Source organism: Acipenser ruthenus, chromosome 2 (genome assembly GCF_902713425.1).
Source record: "Acipenser ruthenus chromosome 2, fAciRut3.2 maternal haplotype, whole genome shotgun sequence".
NCBI classification, from domain to species: domain Eukaryota; kingdom Metazoa; phylum Chordata; class Actinopteri; order Acipenseriformes; family Acipenseridae; genus Acipenser; species Acipenser ruthenus.
The window spans coordinates 94,020,291-94,035,909 of record NC_081190.1 but is presented as its reverse complement, the minus strand read 5'-3'; the positions used below and the strand labels follow the sequence as shown (position 1 = coordinate 94,035,909).

The window sequence follows — 15,619 nt, the reverse complement described above, 5'->3', positions numbered from 1 at the left end:
TGAGGAGTTAAATTAAAAGCAGTTTGTGATCGTACACATTTAAGTATTTGTTGCTTTGTTTAAAACCTGTCATCATCACTGCATGTCAAGTTCAGCTGGCGGGCTGTTTGATGTGTGGTTGCGTAGTGACAGGAGCCAATGGTGCTTTGACACACAGGTTTGACAGCCTGCAGCTGTGGTTGCTGGGTCAGGAACCCTCTTTTCTCTTTTCCTTGGGTTTCAGCTCTCTCCAAAAGGGTGATGACACCTTTATGGAAACTCATGCCAAGTGTAAGGAGAATATTAGAAAAATGCTGGTTACTGTAATAGTGGAGGAGCCCTTCATTTATTAGTGCAGATAGTAACAGACAGGCAGCTGAAGTTTCATGTCTTCAGAGAATTATGCTCTTATCTGGGACATTTTCAGACTCAAAATTTCAAGGATGGAGAGATGCATTCTTTAGTGCAGGAAATTTGCATTAAAACAACCAATCTCTTTCCCTAGATACCATAACAACATGCACCGTGTGTATAACTTGCAATTTATTGTACATTATACAAATGTCTGAGCAGAATTGTGTGTTTATCCTGTACATCAAATATGATTAAAGTTGGCCTTGCTGTTTTTCTTTTTTTTTTAAATGTGTTTGGACATTAAATCCAGTGCTCATGAAAGGTATATCAGCACTGGCCAGATGTGAAAAGTGTGGGCACTATGGGAACTTCTGCACAAAGCTCTGCTATGTGCTATTCAGTCCTAAGTAAATACCAACTGTGTTCCATTTCCACAAGCAGGCTAAAGGACTGGTCAACCTGTAGCCCACCAGGATAAGCAACTGCTGGATTTTTTAAAAAGCATTTTACAGCACCTGGATTGCAAACACCACCTACAGTTGCTGTGGTCATCCTGCGAGTACCCCTTGAGGTTGATGTTACAATCTAGACTGGATCTCTGAAAGATCAATCTGTGGCTTATAGGTACAGGTTGATCCATCTACCCCCTAAATCAAGTACACTAATTTCAGTTGAGAGCCAAGCAGAGTTCGAACCTGGGCCTCCAGAGTTGAAAGGCTGGTACAATTAACCCACACCCAGTGATGTCTTTAGTGACAAAGAGATATCAAGTCTGGTTATCTAATACCACTATTTAAAGATTAGCTATGTGACTCCAAAAGCAAGTACCTGTATACTGAGTAGTTTATTTGAACTGATAAAAGCATTTCTCACGGACTGTTGATTCACTTTTGAAGATGTTGCTGGTTAAGGATTAGTCACATCCTGTAGAAAAAAGTATGAGATGCTAAGTGGTGTAACAATTCCATTAGGCTGACTTTCTTTTTTATTTGATTATTTCTAGTAGAGTCACGACAGACATTTAATAACGGCTAGATCAACCAAGTGGATAGAATGAGCTTTATCTAGTGCACAATAAACTTCATTGGTGGTTATTTTCTATTGTTGATACGACACATCAACAGAAAAGGTAAAACATTGAATCCACAGTGCAGAAAATTGTCCATATCCCAAATTGAAGAAAAAGTATGATCCAATTAAAAAGGGGACCAATAAGAATATTTCTATTGCTATATAAAGCAATCAATTAACACAAAGAGCAACGTTTGCTAATGTGTTATTAAACTACTTTTGTTTTGATAAATAGAGTGTTCTATGCATGACACATGTATTGTATAAAAAGAAAAGAAAAGATTGGTTAACAAAGACCCAAAGCAAAAAACTGTTCAGTATAGTCCTATACAGTGCATGATGTTTGTTCACCAATTAATCTATGAAACTGTAATGTGCATACCTTATGATCATAGTCATTATACAGGCTTATCCATTCTTGGTGATTACATTTAATAATCTTTTTTTTCCTTCTTATTTACATATACTGCACCTAATGCATTTTCCTTCTGGGACTGCTCCATTCTCCCACAGATGTATTGCAGTCTTTCCCAACCTGCTGAAATGGTTGCAGTTTCAGCTGTGATAATCTCAATATTTCTTTTTGACACTTTTATGGAACTGTAGGCAGAAGAGCATTGAACTTTCATTACAGTAGAACAAAACAATCCTCCTGTTACAGTAACATGGAATTTGAGCATGGAGCAAACTCACAGATGTGAGGGGTTGTGTTTCACACACTGCACTGATCCCTGCATTTGTTTTCTCTGCCTAGGAGTCAGCACGTCAACACTATAGATTACAACATTGGTGTTCCTTTTAAATAAATTGCATATTTCATTGAGTAAACTTTTGAGAGCATTTTATTAAGTACTGACTGTTATTCTTTACTTAACCATGCATCTACATTCATCTATGGTCGCCATGCTGCTCAACTGTGCAGTAACCTCTTTCATGGCCAGTCAGACCCAGTCACTTTAATTGATTTGACCTTTTCAGTAACGTGAGATGGAGAGCATCCTGGAATTCAAAAACTTTAAGCATTGCAGTCAAAACTGTTCATTGTAATGATCTAAACGGGTATAACTACATCAGCTAATGACACAGCTTGCGTTCTTACTGTGCAAGGGAAATCCAAAAGAGTTGGATGTATTCATTATATGACCCTTGCTGGCATTCTGAGCTCATCTTTGTTCTTTTTGCTTCTTGAGGTTTGTTTTTAATTATTATTTCAACCTTGACCTGCAGAGTCTTAAGTGGACTCTATTGGTCTCATGGCTGTAATACAGCTTTTCACAAATGGTATAACATGGAAAAAAAGAATTCTGTTTTGTTTTTGTTGGTTTCCCAAAAATCATTTAACATTTAAGATTCATAAAACATAAAGTTACAGAATTCTAATAGTGTTTCTGTGATTAAACACAAATTCCCAGCACAGACTTTGAGGTCTTGAAGTTTTACATTCTACTGTCATTTGTTCAAATTCTACTTAAGTAGAATATGTTTGCCTTGAAACATCATAGGTATTCCAGTTTGTAGCAGCCAATGACTGGAATAAGTTTCATGTAAGGTTTGTTTTCTTCTGAAAATAATAAGTCAGTCTTCTTTAGGTAATCTTCAGTCAAATGAGTTTAATTCAAAGACAATAAAAAACACAATCAGGTCAACCTACAGGTCTCGACAGGTAGTATTCAGGCAACAAAATACAAGTTACAGACATTAATATACAGGGCAGGTTGTGGAAATCTCTTACTTTCCTTTTGGCTGAAGTTGTGTTGATTAGAACCAGTTTTATTTGGATTGATTGTGGTTCTCACCTGTGCTCAAAATCCGCTTTTTAAGTCAAAACAACTCATGCATAAAAAGGGTCATCCGCCCAAAGTCAAAACTGCTCTCTGAGAATCATGAAAAACCAGTTTCTTATCTTCTTCAGACATGGAGCCAGCTCGGGCTGGGTGCAAATTTGTATAGCTACAAAGGACAGGCTGCGCAAAGCAGTAGATTAAAACACCTTACATTAAACACAGGAAAATCACACAATGTTCAGAGACAGAATTTCTCACTTATTTACCATTTAACGGGGCACATACAATTATTACAATTTTTATAAAACCTTACATTCAACATTAGGGTCCATTCATTGTTGACTGACAGCTGTGCCTGCTAAGTTGCTGCTGAGTTTTATGTTTTTCTTATTGATTATGTGTTTTTTAATTGTGTTTTATATTGTTTGCTGTGGTGGTGTGAGTTTCTTGCCAGGCCGTCATTGTAAATGAGAATTTGTTCTCAATTGACCCATCTGGATAAATAAAGGTTTTGATTGATCGATTGATCTTTCTAAAAATAAGTTCCTTAACTACCTTAAATAGCTTTCTGCTATTTTTCTTACCTGCTGCTTCTGTTTTCCTATCTGTCCAGGAAGATATATATATTTTTAAGCAATTATAATCAATAGTAAAAAAAAAAAACAATGACACATGTATAATCGTCTTATTATTTCTAATTATATTCTATAAGTGTTAATAGCATAATTAATAACATGTTTATAGACTGTTTATAATCACTTATATCAGATCCCTAAACTAAAGTGTTACCAAAATAAACAGCTTTGCCAGTATTTTTTCTAGAACTGACAGGAGTCAAGAATGAAATAAAGTCACATTCAACAATCTACAATCAGAAATAGTGAGGATCAAACAAATGCGTCAATAGTGATTTCATTAAGGAAGACAAAGGGGACCCAGGAAAGTGATGGGAGCTTCAGCAAGTCAAAATAGTGAAGGAAGGTCTGACATTTTGTGTAAAACTTATCATTGGACCCCCAAAAAGTACATTTAATTTGTTTTCAAGATTTTTACATTGGGAGGGAGAGTATCGTGTCACCACAGGGTCATCTCCATGGCGATGGATCAGCTGGTAAACACCATTGACTTTCTATGCTATTTCTAGTTTCCATTCTTGATTTCAAATAACATTAACATGCTACGCTATTTATAGTTTCTATACTTGATTCTGTAAAATATATTTAAATATAGCACCCCTTGAAAATGATACTGTAATCTCAATACTGTAATCTTAATCTTGCCTGTATTTTACATTATCTAAATATACAGAAAGTAGGTCAACCTATTGAGGTTGCAATGATGAGAATATTTAGAACTCTTTCAATGGGTTGGTGAAGAAGGCATTGATATCAATATTTTCTTAACATATAATATACCATGAAATACAACTTACAGTATATAGCAGCTTTGAGGAGAAGAACATTTAATGTAAGAATAAATAATTGTATATAATAGTTACATTATTACACAAAAACTACACAGTACAAAGCATTTTTCATAACTTTGCTCCACCCCCGTTGTGGTGAAAGATTTTAGAAAAATGAGCAGGCACACAACAGTAATCAAGCTACAAAGTTCATTTAGAGAAATAAAAAAAAAGATGTTGACTTACGCTGCTGTTTATTGCCATGGTGAAACCTTGGTGTTCTAGGAAACACTGAACACAGTATTATCATCCTGCGTATGTATGTCACACTTCCGTATGAGAGATTTACATTTTTGCACACGTGTGGAGAAATGCTTATCAAATTGTGATTAAACATTACATTATTATACTATTCTGTACATACTGTTGATATATGTCACAGTCATCACGTTTTTCATCATACTGAAATCTCTAATTCTGAATTTACAGCTGTGGCAGAGGATGTAGGTGACTGACATATGTCTTTGCCTGTAAAGTTCCTATGTTTATACATGCCTTGTGGTATCAGCTGTATATTTACATGACAAACCCCAACGAGCAAGCACTCAAGACTGTATTCACATGTCTGTAAATCATATAGTGTCACAACAGTGACTACAAACAAATAGCATTAAAGATATTGACCAGGCTGGTTTTCTGGAAATAAGCCTTAACCAAAAAAGAATAAATATTGTTAATCAGGTTTGAAACTGTTCTTGTGTTTTATTTATTGGGAATATGATATGGTTATTATTATTTATTTCTTAGCAGACGCCCTTATCCAGGGCGACTTACAATTGTTACAAGATATCACATTATACATTATTTTACATTATACAGATATCACATTATTTTACATACAATTACCCATTTATACAGTTGGGTTTTTACTGGAGCAATCTAGGTAAAGTACCTTGCTCAAGGGTACAACAGCAGTGTCTCCCACTGGGGATTGAACCCACAACCCTCCGGTCAAGAGTCCAGAGCCACTACTCCACACTGCTGCCCATATGGTTACAGTTTATTATGAAAAATGCTTTCAGTTTCAGGGCAAATAGAAGTTACAAAGTAATTACTGTGTAGTTTTTGTGTAATAATGTAACTGTTATGTACAATTATGTATTATTACTTGGTATTTGGAAACCTGCAGTCAGATACCGATACATTAACATGTAGCACAATAATGTTACATTTGAACAGTTTTTTTGTCTTGCTTAGTTTTATATTTTGTATTAATAATTTGATTATATGACCAAAAATGTATCAATCAACCTGTCTTGTAAATTTGTAAGATTGCATATTGGCTAACCAATCAGGACCCCAGTTGTTCTCTATTCCAGCCACATTGTCACATGGCTGGAACTGAGAGAGACTGGGGAGCCAACTTTTAGATAATATTGTAGATGTAGATAATATTGCTTCTGCCGTGCCCCAGATCCCCTTTAAAAAAATTAAAAAGGTTCTTAATGCTGTAAATGAGTACAGGGGTAGAGAGTGCAAAACCAATAATTCTCCTTTATTGTTAACCAGTGATAATGTGTTATCTAAAATTGCCAAACATTATAAAACACTGGCTAAAATAATTTGTGCCTTTTCAACACAACACGACTGTGTCACAGTAAACATGATAAAGTGTCTCTCTTAGAAGCTTGGGGGTCAGGTAAACTGTTTTAAGGGAGTTTTAAAAGTGCTAATGGACTTACTCTCATTTTAGTTGGTAGATTAAACTCATTTACTAAACTACAACCTAAAGCCTAAGGGTGCACACTGTAGGGCTTGAATGTATTATTTCCAAATGATTTATTTTTGTAATTTATTTTGTTAACTTTACACTGCTGTTTATCACCAGTGCTATGTCTGCGTGAAGCCAAAGAGTCCAGGTTGGGGCAAGAGGAGGGAATGTGTAGCTAACACATACCAGTAAAGGTTATTGGCAGATTACTTTATTAAAAGTGTGTTGATGGCGAGTGTCTGAGTATGAAGGAATATTAGTACGAGCAGAAATTATCCAAAAGTCCAGGTATGTTTGCATGATACAAGTGTTGATATAGCCCATGTATAGATACTCATAGTGGTACAACTATTATTTACTGCTACATTGTTTAATATATAAGTAAAAAAAACTTAATGAAAACCTTTTGTCCATTGTGATTTCCATTGAAAATAGGGAAAAGGATATTGAAGAGACTATCATAAGAACATAAGAAGAGCATAAGAAAGTTTACAAACAAGAGGAGGCCATTCAGCCCATCTTGCTCGTTTGGTTGTTAGTAGCTTATTGATCCCAGAATCTCATTAAGCAGCTTCTTGATGGATCCCAGGGTGTCAGCTTCAACAACATTACTGGGGAGTTGGTTGCAGACCCTCCCAATTCTCTGTGTAAAAAAGTGCCTTCTATTTTCTGTTCTGAATGCCCCTTTATCTAATCTCCATTTGTGACCCCTGGTCCTTGTTTCTTTTTTCAGGTCAAAAAAATCCCCTGGGTCGACATTGTCTTTACCTTTTAGGATTTTGAATGCTTGAATCAGATCACCACATAGTCTTCTTTGTTCAAGACTGAATAGATTCAGTTCTTTCAGCCTGTCTGCATACCACATGCCTTTTAAACCCGGGATAATTCTGGTTGCTCTTCTTTGCACTCTTTCTAGAGCAGCAATATCCTTTTTGTAACAAGGTGACCAGAACTGAACACAATATTCTAGGTTAGGTCTTACTAATAAATTGTTACTTCCCTTGATTTAAATTCAACACTTCTCACAATATAGCCGAGCATCTTGTTGGCCTTTTTGATAGCTTTCCCACATTGTCTAGATGAAGACATTTCTGAGTCAACATAAACTCCTAGGTCTTTTTCATAGATTCTTTCTTCAATTTCAGTATCTCCCATATGATATTTATAATGCACATTTTTATTGCCTGCGTGCAATACTTTACAGTTTTCTCTATTAAATGTGATTTGCCATGTGTCTACCCAGTTCTGAATGCTGTCTAGATCATTTTGACTATCGTTAATGACTGAGATACATTTTTGATTGTCACCATTTTGAATTCCAGGAGGTGCCTCAGGTGTGATTTTCAAAAGCAGGTGAAGCAGGTGATATTGCGAATGCAGCACGGTAAAAACTCAATATGGTACTACTCATGCCACAAATTGAGTTTCTCTGTGATGTTATACAGGCACTGTTACTGGCTGAATGATCCCGAGCAGTCTATAATGGAAAATATATCACACAAATGTAAATCTTCCTTTTCACATTCAGTTGCATGTCCTGCCCAGTGATAGCTTTATAGTTTGATATTCATGAAACAGTTTTAGACTTTTGCATTTCCTTAGCAGATATTAGGAAAAGTTACAAAATTGAACTTATCAAAAAAGTTAAAGATTTATGAATAGGGCCCATTGTTTCAGTTGGCAAATCAAACCTGACAAAATTAAGAATTGGTTAATATCCAAAAATGTAACTAATTACTTTTAAATTATTATTATTATTATTATTATTTTTATTATTATTATTATTATTATTATTTTGCAATGGGGCAAAACCTCAGTAAACCTCATTTAACAGAAGTTTATTTCAATCCACACACACACATGCCCTCTTAATACAAATTAAAAAGTTTTATTTAATTTGTTTTTTGTCAAACGTCTCCAAGTGTTCCCCTGTAGCGTTTTCCGCCCTTTGCAGTTTGTTGTCAATAAATACAGACAGCATATTGAGTTATGAATAAAATCTTTTTTGAGGTTTGCTGAAATTGTTTTGCTCTCCAATCCCCCATTAGATTAGAGAGGACTGCACTGACATTGACATGATTTCATTTGGTGGGAGAATATAAATTGAAGCATTATGTCAAAGGTCTCTGGAGGAAACTAGAATAAGCAGAAAAAGATTATGCTGGTAAACAAGTTACATACTTCATAGATATGGATTGACAGAGACAGTTCTATTTTAGCATCATCATGTCTTTGAGGCACAAGTGTCATTTACATGCACCAAGTCATGACACTTTTCCTCACAACCTGTTTGTGTACTTTTCAAGAAATGCGTTGCTATGCAGTTCTGATTTAGGAAAAAAAACGGCCTTACCAATGCAGATTACTCAATTCATAGTCATTTAGGGGAGGGGATATTAAAATGTCTGTGTTTGCTTACCAAGTAGGAAATGAACGACTCTGAATATCGTGAGGAGAGCTTCATGCGTTGCCATGAAGATAAAAACATTTAAGAAGATAAATGAATTCACGTGTTGTCGCGCACATTCTGAATTAAGCCGCGCATTAGCTACTTGTTTATCTGGTTACCTTTCCAACACACACACACACACACACACACGTTTTGTATGGCCTTTCTGCTGGAGATTACGTGATATTAAGTCAGAAGAACTGGATCTTGACTGCTGAAATCTCGTGAGCCACAAGCACGATTCCTGCTTCGGTTTACATGGGTTTTTAGAGAGTCGATTTTCAAGTGCATGGAAACCAAGCCAATGACTATTCCCTAAGTTTGAGAGTTTAGCTGTACATATGTGTGTATTTAAGAGTAATGAATGTTTATTTTACTCCTAGGAACTAAAACAAAAGCTACACAGAAAAATGTGTATGTTAGCTTGCTGAAAGTTTGCTTCTGCCAACTGTATTGAGTTTATGTGCAGTATTGTTGAAGTTATTTAGAAAACTTTTTTTTACCACATGTACTGTCTTCTACACCATGTTGCCTCACACCATTGGCTTCAAGTTGCAGTACCCTTTTTTTTAATGGGTTATGCATTATTGTCTTGAAAGTAACCAGCGCCATCAATGTACATCTGCAGCATAGCTGGGTGAACATGATCCACAACCATGCTCATGTTAATTACAGCATTGGTTTGCACCCAGGGAATACGAGACAAACATGACGCACACTAGCTTGATCAGGAAAGATAATACAAAATAATTTTTTTCTCAAATAAGAAAAATAAATAATGAAAGCATCATTTTATTATTTTATTTTTATTTTACAGTAGGCCTACTGGTATTACACTTCAGTCAAAGCTGCCTACTATATAATTTAATAGAGGCTTTGAAATAGTATAGTTCAACATGAAAACACACAATAAAAGTAAGCCATGTTGATTTATTAGATTTGTTAGAAACTAAGCTGGAAAGGAACCCACAAGTCATTTAGATATTAAAGAAAGATTAGACCGTGACAAATGTTTCCTTTTTAATTCCGTGTGTTATTTTAATGTTTTTTGCATGCCAAGTTTGACTACTGAGTAACATGAATAAACAAAGCTAGTTCCAGCTTGTATTCGTTTACATTCACATTTAGGGCTATATGTGTTAGTATTCTCGACTTAGCAGTTGGTTTATGACAACAACAACAACAGAAAATCCATAAAATTATAATGTTGCAAATTCTTTGAACATTCGCCTTTTAAACATATTTAGTGATGGGTTTAGTTATAACCAAAGCAGTTTTTTTGTTGTTGTTAATTATCCTGATTTGCAATTATATAAAATCCAGAAATTTCTATATTTATTTATTCATTCATTTATTAATAATTTATATTAGAAAATTAACCATAATTACTATTTGAATTTGAATACATTTATTATGTTTCAGTAAATATCATTTCATTTAAGTACCCAGAACCTCTCAGAATCTCATTGCAACCCCACTGGTTACAGATCACATTAGCAGGGATGAAAACGAACAACCCAGTATATAATGTGCTTTAGTGAATATACTTGTCTAAGATTTCTGGAGAACATTACTGTACTTCTAAGATGTGGTAAAAGCATGGCCACCTGTTAGATTGAACAATTGAAACAAGTTCTACACATCTTCGAACCCTCCAGAATGATTACAAACATCATAAAAGTGACGGCATGGGTAGCTAAGTGTACTTTAGCCCAGTCTAATTGGCATTGAGTGACCTCAGTTTACCAGCATACATTTGTATAGCTCCTGGGTATGATATTAAGGCACTCACTAGCTAAGTCAAACCTTCCTACCCGGCAGTGTACAGCTATCAACATGATCGTCAAATATGATACTTAAATGTCTTGGTTATTAATTAGTCCCTTAAAGAGATATACATCAGTGGATAGACTTCTGTCTTCAATGCAATATTTTACTCTAACCTCTATGTTCATGACCCTACATGTTATGAGAAGAGCTGGCCAGCTAACATTGGTATTGTCTACTTTGGAAAATAATCTCAAGAAGCCATGTTTTATGTTTAATATACCTTGTGAGACCTTCTTCAACAATTCAGTTGATTAATATAAACCCTGGGCCAACACGTTATCAGATTGCATGTCTGCTCTGTCAAATCACACGGCGAGCATTATTTATAGACCCATTTTAATTCAGATTAATGTCCTATAGACCATTGTGAGCGGTTAACACATTTTCATAAATAAATGCACCTTACACAACTGAGTAAATACAATCATACCTTTGAATGCACAGCCAGACAGACAACAATTGCATCCTGTCTTACGGTTTAAATAAACACAGTGACAAACAGCAGTGATTAAACAAAAGGAGTTTCAGATGTGAACTGGATACTATATAATGCTAATGCATACTGCTTCCTGACATTAATTTGTATTTATTTTCCGTCTTTTATAGACTAAACTTTTATTAAAAGCACTATTGACTTGATTAATATTAGAAAACAGCAGATGTCCCTTCAGATGTAAGAATGATGTTGGACACCAGAAACCCTTTATCTTTTTTACTGGCATAAACCATCACAGCTTACATACAATTTCATCCATCAGTTTGCTGGGTAGTGCACCTCTGAGATAGACATAACTAATCACAAATTGTATTATAGCAATAAATATGTCCCACCATGTTTGTTTTTAGGAGTTTTATTTCTTTAATTCCCATCATGCCATGTGTCTTCACTGTCAAGACCATACGACAGAATTAAAGCACAATCAATTACTGTTTTATTATTTTTTTTCCTTTGATTTAAACTTCAATTCAAAACCACAATAGGCTCGATATGATCTGAAGTCTGTAAACGGATTCTTTACGCAGCTACCTGTTAATAACAATAAATGCACCTTTAAAAGGTTGATTTAAATAAACAGGTTTCTATGTACCGTAGACCTACTTCCGATGTTTACTGTTAATTCGCAGGAAAATTATTATTTTTTTTTTTAAATAAAGCATGAATTATATATACAATGCATCTAATTCATGTAGAGACTGCTTACAAGCAAACTGGTAAGTATAATCACCATAATCTAAAACAGGGGAAATAGTAACAGTCACTAACATTTGAAGTAAACATTTCAATCACGTGCAATGATTGTGTTCACACAACATACTTTATTAAAGCAACTTGATATGGTTATGAAATATAACTATTATCTTAACTAGCTATCTTTGTTAAGATTTGCTTTGTGTATCATTTGCTGTTTTTAGTCATCACTTCCTGGTGAATTTTAAAAACTGAGAAGTTTAAAGCAGCCCTCTGGCCTCAAAGGGACCCTCAAACATGTTTTCTCTTTAGTTCAGATAGTACACCGGAGTATACCATTAATCTGCCCCCCCCCCCCGTAACACTCTTACTGGATGTAAGACCTGTACCAAGTTCCTTTATAAGCAAGTCTGGTTTCTCAAGAGTTAAGTCTTCATAACTGTCACAACCCCTCCCCCATAGTAAAATCAAGACTTATCCTAAACAGCCTCAGCTTTTAATTCAATGTGACTTTCATTACTGCCAATTATTTGTCAACCTGCGCGGGACAGAACAGAACCGCCCCATTTAATACTTTGTGTAAATGGGCAGCATTCTCACTGCAGACTTGCCATGCTGGGCAATTTCCAAATTATGCTTCTATCAATCTCTTCTGTTCTTTTCTCACAAAAGACCAAGGATGCCTTGAAAAGCCTATCAATTATTAAATTGATACTCTTATTTTTCTTGTAATCCCCATGACGGCTCCTTGTCTAATGTGAGACTGTGTAGAACAGAGACAGTGAGAGAGAGCAGCTGGTTTCTGTAATAATGATGTATCCTGAGGCAATGGGGCTGTCCGTCAGCAAATTGTGCCCACCCCCACCTCCCTTCAACTCCCTCTGCTTGCTGCAGTCTCTTTACACACACACACACACACACACACACACACACACACACACACACACACACACACATACACACACACCCCTTCCCAGCCTTTCGGAAGAATCACTGAACTGTAATGTATATGCTGTAGTTAACATGATGGATATTTTGTTTATTACTTGCTTTTTCAGAGTAATGTAAGCAATGCAATGTCCCTAATCTACTGTGCAAATTGTGCACAAGTTAAACTTGGCCTCTCTCTAAAGAATGCATATAAAAGTATAAGGTGTGTTACTGGAAAACTTTACACACACACACACACACACACACACACACATATATATATATATATATATATATTCCAAAGAACCAAAGAAAAGCATATGTGCACTCCAATGGTGCCGACCATTATTATTATTATTTATTTCTTAGCAGACGCCCTTATCCAGGGCGACTTACAATCGTAAGCAAATACATTTCAAGTGTTACAATACAAGTAATACAATAAGAGCAAGAAATGCAATAACTTCTGTTCAGGTATGACAAACCACAATTCAATAATACAGCAGATAATAGTGATAGTTACATCAGGATATGATTAAATAGTGATAGTTACATCAGGATATGATTAATTACAAAATACTGCAGGTTAAACACTTGGCAGATTACAGTATTCTGAAGTACAGGATTAAATGCAGTAAAATAGGGGGCAGATAAGAGCAAAATAAAGCACATTTAAATGAAGGGTGATAGTGTCCCAGGATACAAACAGAGGAGCTCTACAGGTGCTGTTTGAAGAGGTGAGTCTTAAGGAGGCGCCGGAATGTGGTCAGGGACTGGGCAGTCCTGACCATAAGGCTATGGTATATAAAAAAGAAAAAAGTCTATGTGAACTGAGAATTGCTTCTTCCAGTTTTCAAGTGAAGTCCACCAAGACAGGTCGCACTCTCAAAAAATTAGACAGGACCACATTTAAAAAGGTTCTTATACATTTATTTAATTAAAAACAAGGAAATAATGAAGCAGCAAACAACACATTATGACAACGTGTCTTCGTCAGGTTTGCATTGAATCAAAAGAATATACGGTCTTTGTAATACATATTTGATGGGGCCAATCATATAGGAATCCAGCTCTGAAAGACAAAACTGTGCACTCCTCCTGTTAGCCAGAGGGCATCCCCTGAAGAGAGACTTTGGACAGTTTTATAAACAGAGAGTGGTGAGTGTATGGAATGGGCAACCAAGATGCTGTCATATCTTTTAAGATCCACCCACAACAGTGGCCAGAAGTTTGCAGCACCCTATAGAATGAACTCATTTATCTTCATAAAGTCAAATGAACCCTGCTGAATAATGTTATGTTAACATATTGAATTAAATACTGCTTTGTTGTTTTCCATATACTTATTGAAAAACTGACAAAAATTGAAACATTTGACGTTTTGAAATCTAACATGAAATACTGTACTACTATTATGGCTATCATTTTGCAATGTTTTTCATTACATGATGTTAAATAAAAGATATAAATTATGTTCATATAGTTGTTTTTTCTTTTTAATTAGGTGTCAATCCTAAAATTCTAGGTGATGCAAAGCTTTTGGCCATAGCTGTACGTTCTGGGATCAATCAGTTTGGAAAGCAGACAAGCATTGATGAACTTTCTGATGTTCTTATGATTGAGAACTGAACAACTTGTTGTGGATGTGTTTGCTGAAAGTACCCTGTCACCCATAAACAACAGCTTGTTTCTGCCAAAAATACAAAAAGTATGGGTTAGTTAAACATCCAGATTTTTATTACATGAGAATAACTCTTATTTACTTCATGCTAATATTGAACTCGGCTTTTGCCAAGATAAAATTAGATAATAGTGGTAGGAACGAACCAAGATGTAACTTCACTGTAATATATGAGCCCTCAGCGCTTTTCCTATGTAGGTACATGGATTTCCTATTGGCCCGGTGTTGATGGTTGAAGTGTAATGCTGGCCCCAGGCATCTGCTCACACAGTGTTGGCGATGCTGGCTACAGGGATCAACCAAAGTGCGGCCTACCTAGTGCCTCAGCATGGCAACCATCTGGAATGGGCTGGGTGGGGCACTTCACAGGGGTCATCAGATGGGCATCTCCAGTCTTCAGTGTTTCGTCGACTAGCCCACAATACCTCAGGAAGGCCTAACACTGATGCTGGTGTCCCAGCACCACTCCCCTCCTTCCTCCACCAAACCCAGCCCAATTTACGTACCATAGCCATCTTTTCCTTTTCACTGATATTAACTTTATCTGTCAACTCTCTTTTGACCTCTTTAACCAGTTGGTGCTTCTCTCTGCCTCCTAGGATAGCCTTCAGTATACACCGCAATTCCTGTCCATTGAATCCAATAAAACTGTGTAGCCCACCATGATGTGAAGATGCACTAGTTTCACCTATGTTTTGTCCAAGGCCTGTTATAAATCATCTTGGTTTTGTATAGATGTGCTATACTCTATCAGTTGGATTATTATGTTACATTGAGTGGTTCACAGTGATTCTAGTGCAGCTAGTTTCCTATAAATCAGACATTTTAGTTCCTTGTCATTTTCTCAGTTCTCATTCTTTTGATGTTTGAAGTCATAACACAATTATTTTTAGACAAATGTTGTCTCTGTGATTTAACGTATAAAATCACTAACCAGTTAACTGCACTTGACTGGGGATACACTGTACAAAACAACAACAACAACAACAACAAGTTAAGATAATGAAAAATCTATGCTAATATTAGATTAAAGTATCACAATATATTTTATGATGAAATAATTGTAGTATGCCAATATATTATCTACATATTGTCATATATTGCAATATATACATTTAAAACTTGATACGTTTCACCATATTTTCCCACAGGAGTAAACCCTAATAAATGCACGGT

The 15,619-nt window shown here is 35.7% G+C and overlaps 1 protein-coding gene across 1 annotated transcript in view; it reads left to right on the top strand.

Moving 5' to 3' along the window:
- The window catches only part of LOC131702136 (uncharacterized), a 283,941-nt gene extending 270,621 nt beyond the window's left edge, over window positions 1-13,320 (top strand). Inside the window, exon 2 of the mRNA XM_059004196.1 lies at window positions 13,237-13,320. The gene's annotated coding sequence lies outside the window, so the exon portion shown is untranslated. The remainder of the gene's footprint in view (window positions 1-13,236) is intronic.
- Window positions 13,321-15,619: the final 2,299 nt, after the last annotated feature.